The sequence below is a fragment of the Heteronotia binoei genome, chromosome 1 (assembly GCF_032191835.1).
Source record: "Heteronotia binoei isolate CCM8104 ecotype False Entrance Well chromosome 1, APGP_CSIRO_Hbin_v1, whole genome shotgun sequence".
Lineage (NCBI taxonomy): Eukaryota > Metazoa > Chordata > Lepidosauria > Squamata > Gekkonidae > Heteronotia > Heteronotia binoei.
In genome coordinates this window covers 276,864,428-276,886,639 of record NC_083223.1, presented here as the reverse complement: position 1 = coordinate 276,886,639, position 22,212 = coordinate 276,864,428, and the positions used below count along the sequence as shown (strand labels likewise).

Here is a 22,212-nt window from a genome sequence, read left to right as displayed (position 1 = left end):
CCCCGCGGCTTCCCCGCGGCCTCCGCTGGTCCCTGGAGGCCCTCCAGAGACTCTGGAGGGCCTCCAGGGACCAGCGGAGGCCGCGGGGAAGCCTTCGCTGGCCGGCGCTGGTCCCCGAAGGCCTTCCAGAGGCTCTGGAAGGCCTTCCGGGACCATCGCCGGGTGCCCCGCGGCCTCTCCGCGGCCTCCGCTGGTCGCTGGAGGCCCTCCAGAGTCTCTGGAGGGCTTCCAGCGACCAGCGGAGACCACGGAGAGGCCTCCACCACTGCCGCCGGGCCCCGCGCGCGGGCGGGGAAGGCGGGGAGTGAGGGTGGGAGCGTCCCTGCGGTGCGCAGGGGCCCTGCGCAGGCGCAGGGACGCTCCCTCCCTCACTCCCCGCCTTCCCCGCCCGCGCCCGCGGCCCACCGGCTCCGGGGCTGCCTAAACCGGGACCTTTAATGGTCCCGGTATAGGCAGCCCGGGATCCGGGATTGGGTGGCCAGATCCGGGAATGTCCCGGGAGACCGGGACGGTCTGGCCACCCTACCCGCCGGTGTTATTTACTTAAAATGCTAATATTTAAAGGTACCCTTAACTATTAAAACAAAAACCTATGTTCTTCTTCTTTCTAAAACTTAATCGCTATCAAAAATTGTCCTTTTATTTTCCACTCTTTTTCTATGTATCTTCTAAACTTTTCCCACTCCGTCTTAAAAACTTCTAAATCATAGTCTCTTAAGATTCTTGTTAATTTGTCCATTTCACTCCATGTCATAACTTTTGTAATCCAATCCCATATCTCTGGTATTTTTTCTTGCTTCCACGTCGACGAAGCTTTCGACGAGGATATTACAGATTAGGAACATAAGAGAAGCCATGTTGGATCAGGCCAACGGCCCATCCAGTCCAACACTCTGTATCACACAGTGGCCAATAATTTATATATATACATATATATACTCTCTCTCTCTAATAGCCACTGATGGACCTCTGCTCCATATTTTTATCTAACCCCCTCTTGAAGCTGGCTATGCCTGTAGCCGCCACCACCTCCTGTGGCAGTGAATTCCACATGTTAATCACCCTTTGGGTGAAGAAGGACTTCCTTTTATCTGTTCTAACCTGACTGCTCAGCAATAGAAATAAATCAAGGAATGAAATGTAAGTATGACATGGTAGGATCTCCTGTTGAGTTAAAAAAGTAATTACCGGGAACCAAGGAATAATAATCTTTTCCTCGTAAGATAACGGTGATGTGGAATCATAACAGCTATAAGCCAATTTACAATAAATATAATACTCCCATACGCTACTTGCCTAGAACCCTGACCTGCTTGGTCCAGGCTAGCTTGATCTCAAAAGATTCCAGAAGCTCATCAGGGATTGCCCTGGTTAGTACCTGGATGGAAGATTGGGAACAAAGTGCAGGGTTGCTACGCAGAGGCAGGAAATGGCAAACCCACCTCTCTTCATCGTTTGCCCTGCCCCGGATGGCTCCGGCTAGCCAGACCTCAGAAGCTAGGCAGGGTTGGCCTTGGTTAGTACTTGAATGGGAGGCCACCAATGAAGTCCAAGGTTGCTACGCAGAGGCAGGCAAAGGCAAACTCACCTCTCTTCATCGTTTGCCCTGCCCTGGATGGCTCCGGCTAGCCAGACCTCAGAAGCTAGGCAGGGTTGGCCTTGGTTAGTACTTGAATGGGAGGCCACCAATGAAGTCCAGGGTTGCTACGCAGAGGCAGGCAATGGCAAACTCACCTCTCTTCATCGTTTGCCCTGCCCTGGATGGCTCCGGCTAGCCAGACCTCAGAAGCTAGGCAGGGTTGGCCTTGGTTAGTACTTGAATGGGAGGCCACCAATGAAGTCCAGGGTTGCTACGCAGAGGCAGGCAATGGCAAACTCACCTCTCTTCATCGTTTGCCCTGCCCCGGATGGCTCCGGCTAGCCAGACCTCAGAAGCTAGGCAGGGTTGGCCTTGGTTAGTACTTGAATGGGAGGCCACCAATGAAGTCCAGGGTTGCTACGCAGAGGCAGGCAATGGCAAACTCACCTCTCTTCATCGTTTGCCCTGCCCTGGATGGCTCCGGCTAGCCAGACCTCCGAAGCTAGGCAGGGTTGGCCTTGGTTAGTACTTGAATGGGAGGCCACCAATGAAGTCCAGGGTTGCTACGCAGAGGCAGGCAATGACAAATCCACCTCTCTTCATCGTTTGCCCTGCCCTGGATGGCTCAGGCTAGCCAGACCTCCGAAGCTAAGCAGGGTTGGCCTTGGTTAGTACTTGAATGGGAGGCCACCTATGAAGTCCAGGGTTGGTACGCAGAGGCAAGAAATGGACAGAGGCGGGTGTGCTATTGCCTGTGTAGCAACCCTGAACATCCTTGGTAATAATAATAATAGATTTTATTTCTACCCCGCCCTCCCCGCCTAGGCGGCTCAGGGCGGCTCACAACAATTCATACATTAACATAAATGATAACACATTAAATTTAACAATTAAAATTAAACATATAAAAACCAGTTAGTTAAGTTAAAATACATAATTTAGATATATTATATATATATCTGGCAGCAATAAAACTGTTCTGGCGCTGGTTCTGCCAGTTAAGGTAATATTAAAGATGGCGGTTCTTTGTTCCTAGCAACTCAGCAGTTGATATCGTTATAAGCTTGTCTAAAAAGGGCGGTCTTGCAGGCCCTGCGGAACTGGTCGAGGTTCCGCAGGGCCCGCACTTCCTCCGGAAGCTGGTTCCACAGTGCAGGTGCCGCAACTGAAAAGGCCCGTGCTCTGGTGTTTTGGAGTTTGACCTCTCTCGGCCCAGGGATCGTCATTTTATTTTTGCCCGTTGACCTCAGTGCCCTCTGGGGTTCATATGGGGAGAGACGGTCCCTTAGGTCCTCGGCCATATAGGGCTTTAAAGGTAATAACCAACACTTTGTACTGGACTCGGTAGGTAATTGGCAGCCAGTGCAGTCCGCGCAGCCCTGGCCGTATGTGCTCCCACTTCGAGAGCTCCAATAATAGCCTGGCCGACGCGTTCTGCACCAGCTGCAGATTCCGGGTCCAGCACAGAGGTAGCCCCAAGTAGAGGGCATTACAGTAGTCCAATCTTGAGGTGACCGTTGCATGGATCACTGTTGCGAGGTAGCGGCGTTCCAGGAAGGGGGCCAACTGCCTTGCCCGCTTCAGATGGAAGAATGCTGACTTGGCAGTGGCTGCTATCTGGGCCTCCATGGATAATGAAGGCTCCAGTAAAACACCCAAACTCTTTACCTGGCGCGCTGATTTCAATGGTGCGCCATCGAAAGTTGGGAGAGCTATTTCCCCTCCCAGGGCACCACGACCCACGGTGGCCATCAGGAGGTCTGCCAGTGGCACCAGAACTCCAAATGCCCTCCCGCTGTTGAGCCTCAAGCACGCAGAAGACAGAGCATCGCTGCCCAGACAGAGCGTTCCATCTTTATCTTGTGGTGATTGACAACCCTTTTATCTAGGCAGCCCCAGTCAAGTAACATTTGGGGCTCTTTAGCTTGGAGAAACGTCAACCGGGGGGGGGGGGTGACATGATAGAGGTTTACAGGATTACGCATGGAATAGAGAAGGCAGAGGGAGAAGTACCTTTCTCCCTTTCTCACTATACCAGAACTCGTGGTCACTCAATGAAAGTGACGATGAAGCAGTCGGATTAGAATGAATAAAAGGAAGTCCTTCTTCACCCAAAGGGTGATTAATATGTGGAACTTACTGCCATGGGAGGTGGTGGTGGCTGCAGGCGTAGCCAACTTCAAGAGGGGATTGGATCAACATATGGAGCAGAGGTCCATCAGTGGCTCTTAGCCACAACATATTGTTAGAACTCTCTGTTTGGGGCAACTGATGCTCTGTATTCTTGGTGCTTAGGATGGGCAACAGTGGGAGGGTTTCTAGTGCCCTGGCCCCACTGATGGACCTCCTGATGGCACCTGGTTTTCTTGGCCACTGTGTGACACAGAGTGTTGGACTGGAGGGGCCATTGGTCTTATCCAACATGGCTTCTCTTATGTTGTTATGACATTCATCAGATTGTTTGTCCCCTCCCCTGCCTCCCCCTGCGAATAAGCCAATATTGAACTCTGAATGTAATATGCCTGAGCCTCGTCATGCCTTCATCTTCCCCTCATCATTCCTTCATCTTCCCCTCATCATTCCTTCATCTTCCCCTCATCATTCCTTCATCTTCCCCTCATCATCCATTCATCTTCTCCTTATCATTCCTTCATCTCCTCATCATGCCCTCAATCACACGTTTGGGACTCATCAGACTTCATGAACATCCTCCTGGATGACCATTAATTCTCTTCACCTTTGGGTATCATTAAAGGGCAGAGAGAGCTTAATAACTAGTTTCTGGTGAGTCAGAGGTCACCATCAGCCTCGTGTCAAAGTGCCACTTTTTGCCAAATGAGATCACTGAAAATTTTCAATGGGACAGCAGGGATGTGTCCAACTGCATCATTGATGAAATGCATTTGAGTAGAGAGGAAGTTGGATGTCTGCTCTGTGAGAGGGGAGAGGGGAACTATAATTTATAAACCCCAGGAAGTTTAATGGTGGCGACTTGTACGGTTTGGTGAGGAAAGATGAAACTGGCTTCTTTGTTTTTTCTCAAAATTGTTATTTAGATGTATTTCTTTGTGTGTCATTAATTAATAGCAGCAAAACACAGAGACAGGTCTCTTTCTCTCCTTTTTCTTTTTACATCTTTTATGCCTTACTACTATGTCTTGCTTTTTATGTCTGACATGTTTTATGTCTTACTGTTGCTACCTTTGTGTCTTATTATGTTTTTCCATCAAGGTTTTAATGTGGTCTTACGCTTATGGGGTGTTTTGGCTGGTTTTTAACTGCATGTTAAAGATCTTCATGCTGTTTAGTGACTATATCTTGTTCAACTTTGTTAGCCATCCTGAGCAGGTCTCTGAAGAGAAGGAGAGCCCTGCTGGGTCAGACCAGTGATCCATTTAGTCCAGCCTCCTGTCTCACACAGTGGCCAACTCGTTTCTCTGGAGGGCCAACAACAGGGCAGAGAGGCCGAGGGCTTCCCCTGAGAAGAAAAGGAGATAGGAGCCAAGGCCTTCCCCTGAGAAGACCTCCTGAGACATCTGGATCAGGACGGCTTGACACTACTGTTATTGTTAGATCTGTCAACTGCATACAATATAGCTGACCATCAGCTACTGTCCAGCTGTCTTGCCAACTTGCTGATTCAGGGGTCTGCCTTACAATGGCTTTCCTCTTTTCTCCAGGGTCAGAGACAAAGGGTGGCGATAGGGGAACAATTGTCCCAGAGACACCCACTTATATGTGGTGTGCTTCAAGGGGCAGTTCTTTCCCCAATGTTGTCTAATATCTACTTGTGCCCCCTTGCCCAGATTGTCAGGAGGTATGGGCTGGGGTGCCATCAATATGCAATTGACACCCAGCTCTATCTATTGATGGGTGTCTGGTGCAGGGATGGTGGCTCAGTGGTAGAGCATCTGCTTAGTAAGCAGAAGGTCCCAGGTTCAATCCTCAGCATCTCCAACTCAAAAGGGTCCAGGCAAATAGGTGTGAAAAACCTCAGTTTGAGACCCCGGAGAGCCGCTGCCAGTCTGAGTAGACAAGACTGACTTTGATGGACCGAGGATCTGATTCAGTATAAGGCAGCTTCATAATATGAAAAGATATGTTCATAATCAAAAAATATGTTCAAAAGATATGTTCATAATCTTTGAGGAGGGACAGTGGCTCAATGGTAGAGCATCTTCTTGGTGAGCAGAAGGTCCCAGGTTCAATCCTCAGCATCTCCAACTAAAAAGGGGTCCAGGCAAATAGGTGTGAAAAATCTCAGCTTGAGACCCTGGGGAGCCGCTGCCAGTCTGAGTAGGCAAGACTGACTTTGATGGACTGAAGGTCTGATTCAGTAGAAGGCAGCTTCATATGTCTGACTGCACCCTGAACGATCTAGACCTGGCACTGCAAGCTGTGGTGTTTGTTTTCAATTCCCCAACAACTTGTCCCATGGTCCCATGCTCTTTAACTTGTTCATAAATGATTTAGAGTTGGGAGTGAGCAGTGAAGTGGCCAAGTTTGCGGATGACACTAAATTGTTCAGGGTGGTGAGAACCAGAGAGGATTGTGAGGAACTCCAAAGGGATCTGTTGAGGCTGGGTGAGTGGGCGTCAATGTGGCAGATGCGGTTCAATGTGGCCAAGTGCAAAGTAATGCACATTGGGGCCAAGAATCCCAGCTACAAATACAAGTTGATGGGGTGTGAACTGGCAGAGACTGACCAAGAGAGAGATCTTGGGGTCATGGTAGATAACTCACTGAAAATGTCAAGACAGTGTGCGTCTGCAATAAAAAAGGCCAACGCCATGCTGGGAATTATTAGGAAGGGAATTGAAAACAAATCAGCCAGTATCATAATGCCCCTGTATAAATCGATGGTGCGGTCTCATTTGGAGTACTGTGTGCAGTTCTGGTCGCCGCACCTCAAAAAGGATATTATAGCATTGGAGAAAGTCCAGAGAAGGGCAACTAGAATGATTAAAGGGCTGGAGCACTTTCCCTATGAAGAAAGGTTGAAACGCTTGGGACTCTTTAGCTTGGAGAAACGTCGACTGCGGGGTGACATGATAGAGGTTTACAAGATAATGCATGGGATGGAGAAAGTAGAGAAAGAAGTACTTTTCTCCCTTTCTCACAATACAAGAACTCATGGGCATTCGATGAAATTGCTGAGCAGAAAGGTTAAAACGGATAAAAGGAAGTACTTCTTCACCCAAAGGGTGATTAACATGTGGAATTCACTGCCACAGGAGGTGGTGGCAGCCACAAGTATAGCTACCTTCAAGAGGGGTTTAGATAAAAATATGGAGCACAGGTCCATCAGTGGGTATTAGCCACAGTGTATGTGTGTATATAAAATTTTTTGCCACTGTGTGACACAGAATGTTGGACTTGATGGGCCGTTGGCCTGATCCAACATTGCTTCTCTTATGTTCTTATGTTCTTATGTTGTATTTGTAGCTGGGATTCTTGGCCCCAATGTGCATTACTTTGCACTTGGCCACATTGAACCGCATCTGCCACGTTGACGCCCACTCACCTAGCCTCAACAGATCCCTTTGGAGTTCCTCACAATCCTCTCTGGTTCTCACCACCCTGAACAATTTAGTGTCATCTGCAAACTTGGCCACAGTCATTGACACAGAGAATTGTGGTCAGAAAGGTGACTATTTGGGGAGGGACGGTGGCTCAGTGGTAGAGCATCTGCTTGGCAAGCAGAAGGTCCCAGGTTCAATCCCCGCTATCTCCAACTAAAAAGGGTCCAGGCAAGTAGTTGTGAAAAACCTCAGCCTGAGACCTGAGACCTCAGCCTGGAGAGCCACTGCCAGTCTGAGTAGACAATACTGACTTTGATGGACCCAGGATCTGATACAGTAGAAGGCAGCTTCATATGTTAATAGAGGGTGCAGCAGAAGAACTATTTGGGGAGGGATGGTGGCTCAGCGGCAGAACATCTGCTTGGTAAGCAGAAGGTCCCAGGTTCAATCCCCGGTATCTCCAACTAAAACGGGTCCAGGCAAGTAGGTGTGAAAAACCTCAGCTTGAGACCCTGGAGAGCCGCTGTCTGTCTGAGTAGACAATACTGATTTTGATGGACCCAGGGTCTGATTCAGTATAAGGGAGCTTCATGTGTTTATTTCCACTGCTGGCAGGCATGTAGGTATGTACAAACATTTTGGAAGCAAATAGGAAGTCAAATTAAATTCATCACCAATATAACTTTGCCATTAAATCCAGAGATCTTTTTACTGAGTGAATGGTTAGATCCAAACCGGAACCTTCAACGTAATGAAACTGTACATATTTATTGGCAGTGGCTCGAATATTGTTAGCATCAAAATGGAGAATGCATTCCTTACCAACAATAACTGAATGGCAACATCAGTTATGGGAACACTTTGTAATAAATAAGATATCAGTTAATAGACAGTCATTGACACTGGAAAAGTATGAATCAGAATTTGTATCAGTGTGGTTTCCAGTTGTGGAATATCTGGTAAACAATCAGGTAATACCACAGAACCCACTCTATGTGAAAATGCTAGATTTTTAATAACTTTGTCGTTAGCAATAATTTGAAATATATGTGTCTCCCTTAAGGTTCACAATCTTATCTAAACACTCTCGTTATTCGTATACTATGTGAAAAGAACATAATAACTATAGTTTAATTTTAATTGTAATGTATCTTATTTGTAAAGTCCTGTAACCAAGCTGCACACTATATTTCGTTTTTGTTGTATGAATAAAGGTTTTTTTAAAAAAAAATTTTTTAAAAGAAGCTCACTTATCTACCACCAGAGCGAGAGCATTCTTGGTAATGGCCCCCGTTCTGTGGAATTTGTTGTTGTTGTTGTTCAGTTGCACAGTTGAGTTCGACTCTTTGCGACCCCAAGGACAAAGTCACGCCAGGCCCTCTTATCTTCCACCATCCTCCGAAGTCTGCTCAAATTCGTGTTTGTCACATCAGGAATGCTGTCCAGCCATCTCATCTTTTGCCGTCCCCTTCTTCTTTTGCCTTCTGTCTTTCCTAGCATCAGGATCTTCTCCAGTGAGTGCTCCCTTCTCAATGGGTGGCAAAAGTATTTGAGCTTCAGCTTCAGCCTCTGACCTTCCAGTGAACGGTCTGGGTTGATTTCCCTCAGGACTGACTGACTGGATCTTCTTGCAGTCCAAGGGACTCTCAAAAGTCTTCTCCAGGGAGTTCTCCCTTCTCATTTGGTGGCCAAAGTATTTGAGCTTCAGCTTCAGCATCTGACCTTCCAGGGAACAGTCTGGGTTGATCTCCCTCAGGACTGACTGATTGGAACATCAGGGCCCTGAAGAACCTGCCACAGTTCCGCAGGGCCTGCAAGACCGAATTGTTTAAACTCACTTTCAATGGTTAAGGGGAGGTAGAAATTATTCCACATCACCGGCGATCTCACTGAACTGAAAGAACTGAAACCAGAAACATTGGAATAACCAGAGCATCAACATGCATCTTGGACTTAATGAGTGTAAAATGTATGGAAATGATTTCATTGTATATCCTGTTTTAAAATTGTTATGTGTGTTTTTAACTGTTGTGAGCCGTCCTGAGTCTGTTAGGGGAAGGCGGGATATAAATTTGATAAAATGAATAAATAAAATAAATAAATTCGCTGTGGCAGTGCCAATATTATGGAATACTCTTCCTGAGACCATTAGAGCCCTCCGGGATCTCATCCAATTCCACAAAGCCTGTTAAACTGAATCGTTCCAGCTGGCAGATAACGTCTAAAACAGGGAAGGGTTGCTGACCCATCTGGATCCGACCACTGTTCATCCGCTCACCCACCTGGATCTGACTACGGTTACCAGCGTTTATAACACCATTTCTGAGGAACACCAGTAGTTATTGTAACAAGCTGTTTTAGGAAATTGTTTGTATTATTTCGATTAACAGAACCATAATGTTTTTTTTTATTGTTTAATAGTTTTAACTGATGTAATTGTTCTTGATGTATCTTTGATTGTTAGCCGCCCTTAGTCCACTTGCAGAAAGGGTGGGATATAAATCTAATGTAATAAATAAATAAATAACATCAGAATTTATTTATTTATTTATTTTCCGCCTTTAGATCCCGCCTTCCCCGCCGAAGCAAGCTCAGGGCGGCTCACAACATTGAATATCCGCAATAAAACAATAAAACCATAAAGGAGTAAAAACAGTTATCATAATATCAGTTAAAATTAACAATTGCAAGTTAACGTATTAAAACAATTTTAAAACGGCAGTTTTGGTGCTAAGTTCCATATCATGATGTTGAGCAGCTCTGTACTTTGGTTGAAGGCCATTCGAAATAGTGTTGTTTTGCCAGCCTTGAGGAATTGGGCAAGATCCCGCAAGGCTCTAACCTCATCTGGGAGTTGGTTCCACCAGTGGGGGGCCGCAATAGAGAAGGCTCGTTCTCGGGTAGCCTTAAATCTCGCCTCCCTTGGCCCGGGGATTTCTAATAGGTTTTGTGATCCAGATCTAAGTACCCTCTGGGGAATATATGGGGAGAGATGGTCCCTAAGGTAGGCAGGTCCTCAGCCATATAGGGCTTTAAAGGTAATAACCAGCACCTTGTAGCGAATCCAGAACACTATTGCAGCTAATGCAGTCTCCGCAGCCCTGGCTGTACATTATCCCGAATAGAGAGATCCAGTAACAGCCTGGCTGCAGCATTCTGCACCAGCTGCAGCTTCCGGATTCAAGACATGGGCAGCCCCACGTAGAGGGCATTACAGTAGTCTAATCTCGAGGTGACCGTTGCATGAATCACTGTTGCTAAGTCACCGTGATCTAGGAAGTGTGCCAACTTTCGTGCCCACCTAAGATGGAAAAAGGCGGATCTCGCAGTGGCTGCTTTCTGGCCAATGTGGGCTCCAGTAGCACCCCCAAGCTCTTGACTTTAGGCACCAATATCAGTGGCACCCCATCAAAGGCTGGTAGAGGGATTTCCCTTCCCAGGCCACCGCAACTCAGACAAAGGACTTCTGTCCTTAGGAAGGGAATTGAAAACAAATCAGCCAGTATCATAATGCCCCTGTATAAATCGATGGTGCGGTCTCATTTGGAGTACTGTGTGCAGTTCTGGTCGCCGCACCTCAAAAAGGATATTATAGCATTAGAGAAGGTGCAGAGAAGGGCAACTAGAATGATTAAAGGGCTGGAGCACTTTCCCTATGAAGAAAGGTTGAAACGCTTGGGACTCTTTAGCTTGGAGAAACGTCGACTGCGGGGTGACATGATAAAGGTTTACAAGATAATGCATGGAATGGAGAAAGTAGAGAAAGAAGTACTTTTCTCCCTTTCGCACAATACAAGAACTCGTGGGCATTCGATGAAATTGCTGAGCAGACAGGTTAAAACGGATAAAAGGAAGTACTTCTTCACCCAAAGGGTGATTAACATGTGGAATTCACTGCCACAGGAGGTGGTGGCGGCCACAAGTATAGCCATCTTCAAGAGGGGTTTAGATAAAAATATGGAGCACAGGTCCATCAGTGGCTATTAGCCACAGTGTATATGTGTATATAACATTTTTTTGCCACTGTGTGACACAGAGGGTTGGACTTGATGGGCCGTTGGCCTGATCCAACATGGCTTCTCTTATGTTCTTATGTTCTTATGTCTTCGTTGGATTCAGCTTCAGACAACTCAGCCTGAGTCACTCTGCCATGGCTTGTAACGCCGGGGCCAATTATTCTGGGGCGGTGGCAGGCTGGCCATCCATCAGCAGATAAAGCTGGGTGTCATCTGCGTACTGATGGCGACCCAGCCCAAATCTCCTGACAATCTGGGCAAGGAGGTGCATATAGATATTAAACAACATCGGGGAAAGCACCGCCCCCCTGAGGCACCCCACAATTAAGCGGATGCCTCTGGGAGAATCGTCCCCCGATTGCCACCCTTTGTCCCTGATCACAGAGAAAGGAGGAAAGCCATTGTAAGGCCAACCCCTGGATCCCCGCATTGGCGAGGTAGTGGACCAGCAACTGATGGCTGACCATGTCGAACGCCACCGACAGGTCCAATAGCAACAGTACTGCTGACCCGCCTCGATCCAGAAGAGCCCTGCTGGTTCAGACCAGTGGTCCATCGAGTCCAGCCTCCTGTCTCACACAGTGGCCAGCCAGTTCCTCTGGAGGGCAAACAACAGGGCAGAGAGGCTGAGGCCTTCCCCTGAGAAGAACATCTGAAAGGCCCTGCTGGATCAGACCAGTGAGGGTCCATCTAGACCAGCCTCCTGTCTCATACAGTGGCCAACCAGTTCCTCTGGAGGGCAAACAACAGAACAGAGAGGCTGAGGCCTTCCCCTGAGAAGAACATCTGAAGAGCCCTGCTGGGTCAGAGCAGTGAGGGTCCATCTAGTCCAACCTCCTGTCTCACACAGTGACCAATCAGTTGCTCTAGAGGGCCAGCAGCAGGCCAGAGAAGCCGAGGCCTTCCCCTGAGAAGAACATCAGAAGAGCCCTGCTGGGTCAGATCAGGGAGGGTCCATCTAGTCCAGCCTCCTGTCTCACACAGTGACCACCCGGTTCCTCTAGAGGGCCAACAGCAGGGTAGAAAGGCTGAGGCCTCCCCCTGAGAAGAACATCAGAAGAGCAGGGCCAGATTAAACCCTGTGGAGGTCCCTAGGCAGTTGAAATCTTGGGGCCCCGCTCGTAAATTATCTCCGAGTTGGAGCACCTACCCCACTGCCCGTGCCCCTAGACAGTCAAACTCTGGCGGGGGGAGGGGGCTTGTCAATTATCTCAGAGATAGAACGCCTGCCTCACTGCAGCCTGCAGGCAACCTCAAAAGCCCCTTTGACAAAGCTGTGGGGGAGGGCTGAAATAAAGCAAGAGTGTTGGACTGGATGGGCCATTGGCCTGATCCAACATGGCTTCTCTTATGTTCTTATGTGACACAGAGTGTTGGACTGGATGGACCATTGGCCTGATCCAACATGGCTTCTCTTATGTTCTTATGTGACACAGAGTGTTGGACTGGATGGGCCATTGGCCTGATCCAACATGGCTTCTCTTATGTTCTTATGTGACACAGAGTGTTGGACTGGATGGACCATTGGCCTGATCCAACATGGCTTCTCTTATGTGACACAGAGTGTTGGACTGGATGGGCCATTGGCTTGATCCAGCATGGCTTCTCTTATGTTCTTATGTCTGGGGCAGTGATGGTCTGTCTTGGTGCTTGGGGGGCAAGATTGGGAGAGCTTCTGGAATTCTGGCTCCACTGGTGGACCTCCTGGTGGCACCTTGGTTTTAGCCACTATGTGACAGAGTGTGGAACTTGATGGGATATTGGCCTGATCCAACATGGCTTCTCTTATGTTCTTATGTTTGGGGCAGTGATGCTTTGTCTTCTTGGTGCTTGGGGGGCAAGAGTGGGAGGGCTTCTGGAGTTCTGGCCCTGCTGGTGGACCTCCTGATGGTCCCTGGGTTTTGGCCACTGTGTGACACAGAGTATTGGACTGGATGTGCCACTGGCCTGATCCAACATGGCTTCTCTTATGTTCTTATGCCCTTCTGATTTCTTGGTCGCAGTCTCTTTTTGGGTTGAGGATTCAGCCAAGAAAAACTTGAACAATTTCAGTTTCTTCATCACTAACCTAATTGTGGGTAATTCCTCAGCTGTGATTACTTTTTTCTCTTCTTGATGTTCAATTAGTCAAGGCTTAATGAATGGAAATGGGCAGCTATAGCTTTTCAGGGCACGGAGGTAAGTAACAACTCATTCCATCTTCATTAAAAGGATATTTTTTCCTCTAGGCAGTTGACTCACGGAATACCTTCATATCCAAAGTTGGAGTATTGGGACTATATTTAAGGAGGCTTTATTGGCATTTTGGTGTAGTGGTTAAGTGTGCGGACTTAACCAGGTTTGATTCCTCACTCCTCCACTTGAACCTCCTGGAATGGCCTTGGGGCAGCCATAGCTCTTGTAGAAGTTGTCCTTGAAAGGGCAGCTTCTGGGCGAGCTCTCTCAGCCCCCACCTACCTCACAGGGTGTTTGTTGCGGGGGAGGAAGGTAAAGGAGATTGTGAGCCGCTCTGAGACTCTGAGTATATTCAGAGTATAGAGCAGGATATTAATCTAATATCTTCTTCTTCTTTTGACAGATCTGCCCAGAATTTTCCCTTCTTTTCCCTGTGGGAAGGCAGTATGGGGTTAGATGGTTACTCATTGGGGGCCCAATCAAGAAGGTTAAAGAGTTTGTCTGGTTATTTGTGATGGAACTCTGTCTTTGTCTGCTCTATATTTTCACATTTGGTGGAGGATCATTGTCAATTAAATATGCCTAGTTGGGGGTAGGGGGGCTGTGGCTCAATGGCAGAACATCTGCTTGTCTTAAGTGCTGTTTTTATGCGCTGGTTAAGCCCTAGCTCGGTTGCTGCGGGTTATTGCAAGACAGGTGGGAAAACATGACAAGCCCCCTCGAGCACCTAATGATGAAAGGAGGAAAAATTTATTGATTCCCATGACCGGAGGGCTTCGGAGAAAGGTTGCCTTCGTGCTGGGCAGACTCAGCTGAACTCCGGCTGCCTCATGGCATTGGGGGGAGGGGACAGGTGAGGCTCTGCACCTGTTGGCAGGGAAATGCTGCAGGTGATGACAGGAGAAGTATGGCAGCATCAACTGTGCAGGGTGGGGCTGTCTATGAGCAGCCAACCTTAATGGGTTGCCTCTTAAAGGAATTAACTTGCACTGGGAGGGCTGAGTTAATGTTAGCGTTAATCAGTTAGAGAGCTGAGTTAACGTTAATCAGTTCTCGCAGATCAGTCATTGAACAAACAAACAAGTTTTCTCCAGTCCTATATCTTTCTTGGTTCTTAATCCTAGGATTAGGACAAAATGGGTGCTTCTAGGTCACCGTTGATGTGGTACACATGTGAACACACTGAATCATGTGATCCATCAGTCTTGTCTTCTCAGTCCTTGGTCCATCAATCTTGTCTTCTCAGTCCTTGGTCCGTCAGTCCTGTCTTCTCAATCATTGGTCCACCAGTCTTGTCTTCTCAGTCCTTGGTCCATCAGTCTTGCCTTCTCAGTCCTTGGTCCACCAGTCTTGTCTTCTCAGTCCTTGGTCCATCAGTCTTATCTTCTCAGTCCTTGGTCCACCAGTCTTGTCTTCTCAGTCCTTGGTCCATCAGTCTTATCTTCTCAGTCCTTGGTCCATCAGTCTTATCTTCTCAGTCCTTGGTCCACCAGTCTTGTCTTCTCAGTCCTTGGTCCATCAGTCTTGTCTTCTCAGTCCTTGGTCCATCAGTCTTGCCTTCTCAGTCCTTGGTCCACCAGCCTTGTCTTCTCAGTCCTTGGTCCATCAGTCTTATCTTCTCAGTCCTTGGTCCACCAGTCTTGTCTTCTCAGTCCTTGGTCCATCAGTCTTGTCTTCTCAGTCCTTGGTCCACCAGTCTTGTCTTCTCAGTCCTTGGTCCATCAGTCTTGCCTTCTCAGTCCTTGGTCCACCAGTCTTGTCTTCTCAGTCCTTGGTCCATCAGTCTTATCTTCTCAGTCCTTGGTCCACCAGTCTTGTCTTCTCAGTCCTTGGTCCATCAGTCTTGTCTTCTCAGTCCTTGGTCCATCAGTCTTGCCTTCTCAGTCCTTGGTCCACCAGCCTTGTCTTCTCAGTCCTTGGTCCATCAGTCTTATCTTCTCAGTCCTTGGTCCACCAGTCTTGTCTTCTCAGTCCTTGGTCCATCAGTCTTGTCTTCTCAGTCCTTGGTCCACCAGTCTTGTCTTCTCAGTCCTTGGTCCATCAGTCTTGCCTTCTTAGTCCTTGGTCCACCAGTCTTGTCTTCTCAGTCCTTGGTCCATCAGTCTTATCTTCTCAGTCCTTGGTCCACCAGTCTTGTCTTCTCAGTCCTTGGTCCATCAGTCTTGTCTTCTCAGTCCTTGGTCCACCAGTCTTGTCTTCTCAGTCCTTGGTCCATCAGTCTTGCCTTCTCAGTCCTTGGTCCACCAGTCTTGTCTTCTCAGTCCTTGGTCCATCAGTCTTATCTTCTCAGTCCTTGGTCCACCAGTCTTGTCTTCTCAGTCCTTGGTCCATCAGTCTTGTCTTCTCAGTCCTTGGTTCATCAGTCTTGTCTTCTCAGTCCTTGGTCCATCAGTCTTGTCTTCTCAGTCCTTGGTCCATTTGTCTTGTCTTCTCGGACTGGAAGTGACTCTCCAGCATCTCAGATGGAATTCATTCACATAACCTACCACTGGATCCTTCTAGCTCTTCCACTTATGTATTTAGGTCTCCGTTCTTTAGGAGTTCTGGGAATCCACCATTCAAGAAAGGTTGGGAGAAAGAAATAAAGTCATGCCCATACTAGCTAGCTAGTAGCTTCTATCCAAAAACCAGTTGGCTTTCCAAACATTTGCTCCTGGTTGAGAGCCAGTTTGATGTAGGGGTTAAGTGTGCAGATTCTTACCTGGGAGAACCGGGTTGATTTCCCTCCACTTGCACCTGCTAGAATAGCCTTGGGTCAGCCATAGCTCTGGCAGAGCTCCAGATACCTGCAGATCAATTCTCTATGATTTTCTATGGGAATAAATCTTCCTTGGGAATAATAGAGTTCCCAGCAGACATTTCCCTCCCCTCCCCCCCGCTTTCTGACGACCCTGAAGTGGAGGGAGGGGCTCCAAACCGGGGGATCCCCTGATTGGCAATATTTGTGTTTGTCTATGTTCTTTATAAAATTTATTTCTCTGCTACTAATCTTAAATAGGTACACACATGGCCCAGCCCAACATGGCTCGGCCCAACTTGACATGACCTGGCCCAACAAAGTCTCCTTTATGTCATATCCGGCCCTCATAACAAATGAGGTTGACACCCCTGATCTAGCCCAGTCCCCTGCTCCATGCAGGATCAGCCTCAAGCATCTCTGACAAAATAATCATCCAGCTGTATTTTGAAGACTGCCAATGAAGGGGAAGCTCCCCGCCTTCCGAAGCAGCTGGTTCCACTTCTGAACTACTCTGACTGTAAAAAAATGTTTTCCCTAATATCCATCTGGTACCTTTCTGCTTGTAATCTGAGCCCATTGCTTTGGGTCATTTTTTAATAATAATAATAATAATAATAATAATAATAATAATAATAATAATAATAATAATAATAATAATAATAATAATAAATTTTTATTTATACCCCGCCCTCCCCGCCCAGGCAGGCTCAGGGCGGCTTCCAGGACATGGTACATACCATGATACAACAACAATAAAATCAAAACTATAACAATATAAAACTGTTCATACATTAAGAACATAAGAGAAGCCATGTTAGATCAGGCCAATGGCCCATCCAGTCCAACATTCTGTGTCACATAAGAACTTAAGAGAAGCCATGTTAGATCAGGCCAGTGGCCCCTCCAGTCCAACACTCTGTGTCACATAAGAACATAAGAGAAGCCCTGTTGGATCAGGCCAATGGCCCATCCAGTCTAACATTCTGTGTCACATAAGAACTTAAGAGAAGCCATGTTAGATCAGGCCAATGGCCCATCCAGTCTAACATTCTGTGTCACATAAGAACATAAGAGAAGCCATGTTAGATCAGGCCAATGGCCCATCCAGTCTAACATTCTGTGTCACATAAGAACTTAAGAGAAGCCATGTTAGATCAGGCCAATGGCCCATCCAGTCCAACATTCTGTGTCACATAAGAATATAAGAGAAGCCATGTTGGATCAGGCCTATGGCCCATCCAGTCCAACATTCTGTGTCACACAGCGGCCAAATATATACACACACACACACACACACACACTGTGGCTAATAGCCACTGATGGACCTGTGCTCCATATTTTTATCTAAACCCTTCTTGAAGGTGGCTATATTTGTGGCCGCCACCACCTCCTGTGGCAGTGAATTCCACATGTTAATCACCCTTTGGGTGAAGAAGTACTTCCTTTTATCCGTTTTAACCTGTCTGCTCAGCAATTTCATCGAATGCCCACGAGTTCTTGTATTGTGAGAAAGTGAGAAAAGTACTTCTTTCTCTACTTTCTCCATCCCATGCATTATCTTGTAAACCTCTATCATGTCACCCCGCAGTCGACGTTTCTCCAAGCTAAAGAGTCCCAAGCGTTTCAACCTTTCTTCATAGGGAGAAGAAGGTTCCAGGTAACCTTGGTAAGAAGAAGGTTCCAGGTTCAATCCCCGGCATCTCCAACTAAAAAGGGTCCAGGCAAGTAGGTGTGAAAAACCTCAGCTTGAGACCCCGGAGAGCCGCTGCCAGTCTGAGTAGACAAGACTGACCTTGATGGACCGAGGGTCTGATTCAGTATAAGGCAGTGTGACGGAACCAGCCCGATTCTGCCTTCAGACCCGGTCCCGTCAACTCCCTATTGAGTCGCCAACTCCTGGAGGAAGCTATTTCTCCTCCTGCCACTTGGGCTCGCTGCCACCACCTGCTCAGTCTAGGGGTTCAGATTGAGAGGAACAGGACTCCCAATCCCCCTCTCCAGCTACGAGGCCAGGCCTCAAGGCCCTCTGCCACCCAGTACTTGGGTATCACAGAGACCAAAGCACTTCTTCGGGGAATCCCTGGAGGATTGGCACCTTATCCAACTGCATGCCTTCCCCCTTCCCCGGGGCCCCCTTCTTAAAGCAGCATGGTCTAAGGCGGTTGGGGATCTATGTGGCACAGAGTTTGACTGCCAGCATTCAAAACAGTAAAAATATTTAATTAAAAGAGAAAAAGAAAAGAAAAGAAAAGAAAAGAAGAACAAAACAAAAACAGTTGCATGTAAAAGGTTAGCACAGCACAGCACCCGCACAGCAAACAGCATGACAAAGAAAAGGTGGTTATAAACGCATCCTACTGTCCCTGGTCTAAACTTGCCCTGTGTTGTGGATGACTTACTTGGTCTGACTACCTGGGGGCCTTTTCCTCTTGAATAGGCCTCTTCCACAGGCAGTAGCCCCCACACTGGCAACCTCTTCCTTTGAGCGCCCGCTGAGAACTGCTTCTCTTCCTGCCTAACTCACATACCAAGAACAAAAGAATTTCCTGCCGCTCTAGGAGGCTTTCCCCCTAGAGTTGTTGGTTTGGCTCTGGAAGGGAGGGGGGGAATGAAAGGAGGGCTAGGCCTCAAAGCCTGCTTAGCAGTTTCATGTTCCCTCCCAACTAAGATGGCGTTTCTCCACAGGCAGCTTCATGTGTTCATGTACTAATTCACTGCCCACTTTCTCTATATTGAGGACTGTTGGCCATTCCATCCTATTGTCTGATGAAGTATGCTTAAGAGCACACGAAAGTTTCCATTCTAAATAAAACCGGGTTGGTCTTAAAGGTGCAACTGGACTTCTATTTTCCTCTGTTGCTTTGGACCAACGTGGCTGCCCGCTTGGATTTATCTCTTCTTGAGACAAAGAACTGGGAACCATGATTCAATTACCCTTTTTTCACTAGTTCTCGGAGACACCTTTAGAGTAGAATAGGCTAGTTTTGTTAGTATAGGAAAGGAAAGGTCCCCTGTGCAAGCACCGGTCGTTTCCGACTCTGAGGTGATGTTACTTTCATGTAGGGTTGCCAAGTCCAATTAAAGAAAAATCTGGGGACTTTGGGGGCGGAGCCAGGAGACTTTGGGGGTGGAGCCAGGAGACATCGGGGGTGGAGCCAGGAACAAGGATGTGACCAGCATAATTGAACTCCAAGGGAGTTCTGGCCGTCACATTTAAAGGGACGGCACACCTTTTTTAAATGCCTTTCTTCCATAGGAAATAATTAAGGATAGGGGCACCATCTTTGGGGGCTCATAGAATTGGACCCTCTGGTCCAATCGTTTTGAACCTTGGGGGCTATTTTGGGAAGAGGCACTAGATGCTATACTAAATATTTGGTGCCTCTACCTCAAAAAATAGCCCCCCCCCGAGCCCCCAATACCCACAGATCAATTCCCTATTATTCCCTATGGGAATCGTTCTCCATAGGGAATAATAGAGTGCCCAGTAGACATTTCCCTCCCCCCACGCTTTCTAAAGGGGGGGGAGGGCCTCCAAACCAGGGAATCCCCTGCCCTCTCCCCCTCTCTCTCACACAAATGCTTACTAGATCTTCTTCCTGCAGAACTTTGCTTGATGTGAAAACGAAAGCAAAAGAAAGGGAGGGGCCATTCTCCACGGAAACTATTACTGACCCTTTCCAATGAAGCCCTTCCTGTTTCCTGCACAGCCTTAAAGGCACACATTTTACAAACGGATCAGGAGCTCTACAACTACATGATGCCTACACGTATGTTCTCCCCCCCCCCCCGCTTCCGGATTTTTGGAGAGCGGGGGAAGAGGCTGCAAATTCGGGGGCCCCCGCCAGGGCGGGGGGGGGGGCATTGGGAAGCCTACTTTCACGATGTTTTCATGGCACACTTTTTACGGGGTGGTTTGCCATTGCCTTCCCCAGTCTTTTATACTCCCCCCCCCCAAAAAAAAAGATGCACTATTTTAAGAGAGAAATACATTGGAATACTGTGGCTATATAGCTATATTCAGTGAGAGTGGGTTTAGCATATGTAGGGGGGGGTTATGTATTAGGGGTTATGCATATGTATTAGGGGGGTTTAGCACCCCCCCTAATATCTCTGTTCAGTCCTGGGGAGATGTTTGTTCCAAGTTCCGTAATAATTTGTAATTCAGCAGTTTCTCTCTCCATTCTGTTCTTGAAGTTCCTTTGCGGTAAAACAGCTTGGGTACTCATTTTACCAACCTCGGAAGGATGGAACGCTGAGTTCAACCTTGGGCCGGCTACCTGAATCCAGCTTTCGCCAGAATCGAACTCAGGTCGTGAGCAGAGAGTTCCGACCACAGTACTGTAGTACCGCTGCTATACCACTCTGCGCCATGAGGCCGCTTGTTAGTATAAGATAATCCCAAAGTCTTACCTTCCGATTATAAATTAAAGGCATCTTTTTACCATTCCGTTTGTTAGCCAGCATAGATTTTGCTGTGGACAGTAATATAGATGTGAGGGCTCTTGTCTTGAAAAACAGCATGCCTGAGGAGATCAGGAAGAATCTCCTGTTTCTATTCCAACTCCTTTGCCTATTAGGCCACACTCCCCTGGTGTAGCCGATCCTCTTGGAGCTTAGAGTAGGCCCTGTACGAAGAGCCCTGTAAGGTCTTGGAGGACTGGCTGTGTCAGGGGTATGTGACCTAAAATGCAAAGGAGTTCCTGCTACAAAAAAAAAAAAAGCCCTGACATAAAGTAACAGAGCAGTTTTTGGCTCAACATTAGGAAGAACTCCCTGACTGTTAGAGTGGTTCCTCAGTGGAACAGGCTTCCTCCGTGGGAGGTGGTGGGCTCTCCTTCTTTGGAGGGTTTTCAACAGAGGCTTGATGGCCATCTGACAGCGATGAAGATCCTGTGAATTTAGGGGGTGGCATTTGTCAGTTTCCTGCATTGTGCAGGGGGTTGGACTAGATGACCCTGGAGGTCTCTTCCAACTCTAGGATTCTACGTTTCCACAGGCTTCCTCAGGAGGTGGTGGGCTCTCCTTCCTTGGAGGTTTTTAAACAGAGGCTAGATGGCCATCTGACGGCAATGAGGATCCTGTGGATTTAGGGGAAGGTGTTTGTGAATTTCCTGCATTGTGCAGGGGGTTGGATTAGATGACCCTGGAGGTCTCTTCCAGCTCTAGGATTCTAAGTTTCCACAGGCTTCCTCGGGAGGTGGTGGGCTCTCCTTCCTTGGAGGTTTTTAAACAGAGGCTAGATGGCCATCTAACAGCAATGAAGATCCTGTGGATTTAGGGGGAGTTGTTTGTGAGTTTCCTGCATTGTGCAGGGGGTTGGATTAGATGACCCTGGAGGTCTCTTCCAGCTCTAGGAGTCTAAGTTTCCACAGGCTTCCTCAGGAGGTGGTGGGCTCTCCTTCCTTGGAGGTTTTTAAACAGAGTCTAGATGGCCATCTGACGGCAATGAGGCTCCTATGAACTTAGGGGGAGATGTTTGTGAGTTGCCTGCATTGTGCAGGGGGTTGGACTAGATGACCCTGGAGGTCACTACCAACGCTAGGATTCTAGGATTCTAAGTTTCCATAGGCTTCCTCAGGAGGTGGTGGGCTTGCCTTCCTTGGAGGTTTTTCAACAGAGGCTAGATGGCCATCTGACAGCGATGAAGATCCTATGAACTTAGGGGGAGGTGTTTGTGAGTTGCCTGCATTGTGCAGGGGGTTGGACTAGATGACCCTGGAGGTCACTACCAACTCTAGGATTCTGGGATTCTAAGTTTCCACAGCCTTCCTCCTCAGGAGGTGGTGGGCTCTCCTTCCTTGGAGGTTTTCAAACAGAGGCTAGATGGCCATCTGACAGCAATGAAGATCCTGTGAATTTAGGGGGAGGCGTTTGTGAGTTTCCTGCATTGTGCAGGGGGTTGGACTAGATGACACCAGAGGTCCCTTCCAACTCTATAATTCTAGGAGGTCACTATTTAAAGGATTGCAGTCTCTTGCAACGTCCTTTGTACGCGTCACATTGCTTTTGTTGCATTGCCTTCTCTCTTTGTAACCCACTTTCTGCATCATGGCAGGGCATGCCTTTGGCCGCTTTTTCTAATTTTGTTTGTTCACCTGCGTTGTTTCCCCAAGTCTGTAATCTTAAGACCGTCAGCAGCGCCCTGCTGGATCAGAGTAGTAGTCCAGCTGGTCCAGC

At 47.8% G+C, this 22,212-nt stretch overlaps 1 protein-coding gene across 1 annotated transcript in view; it reads right to left on the bottom strand.

The window, feature by feature from the left end:
* The window catches only part of LOC132584239 (protein S100-A11-like), a 381,641-nt gene that overhangs the window by 315,466 nt on the left and 43,963 nt on the right, over window positions 1-22,212 (bottom strand). The gene's annotated exons all lie outside the window — the stretch shown is intronic.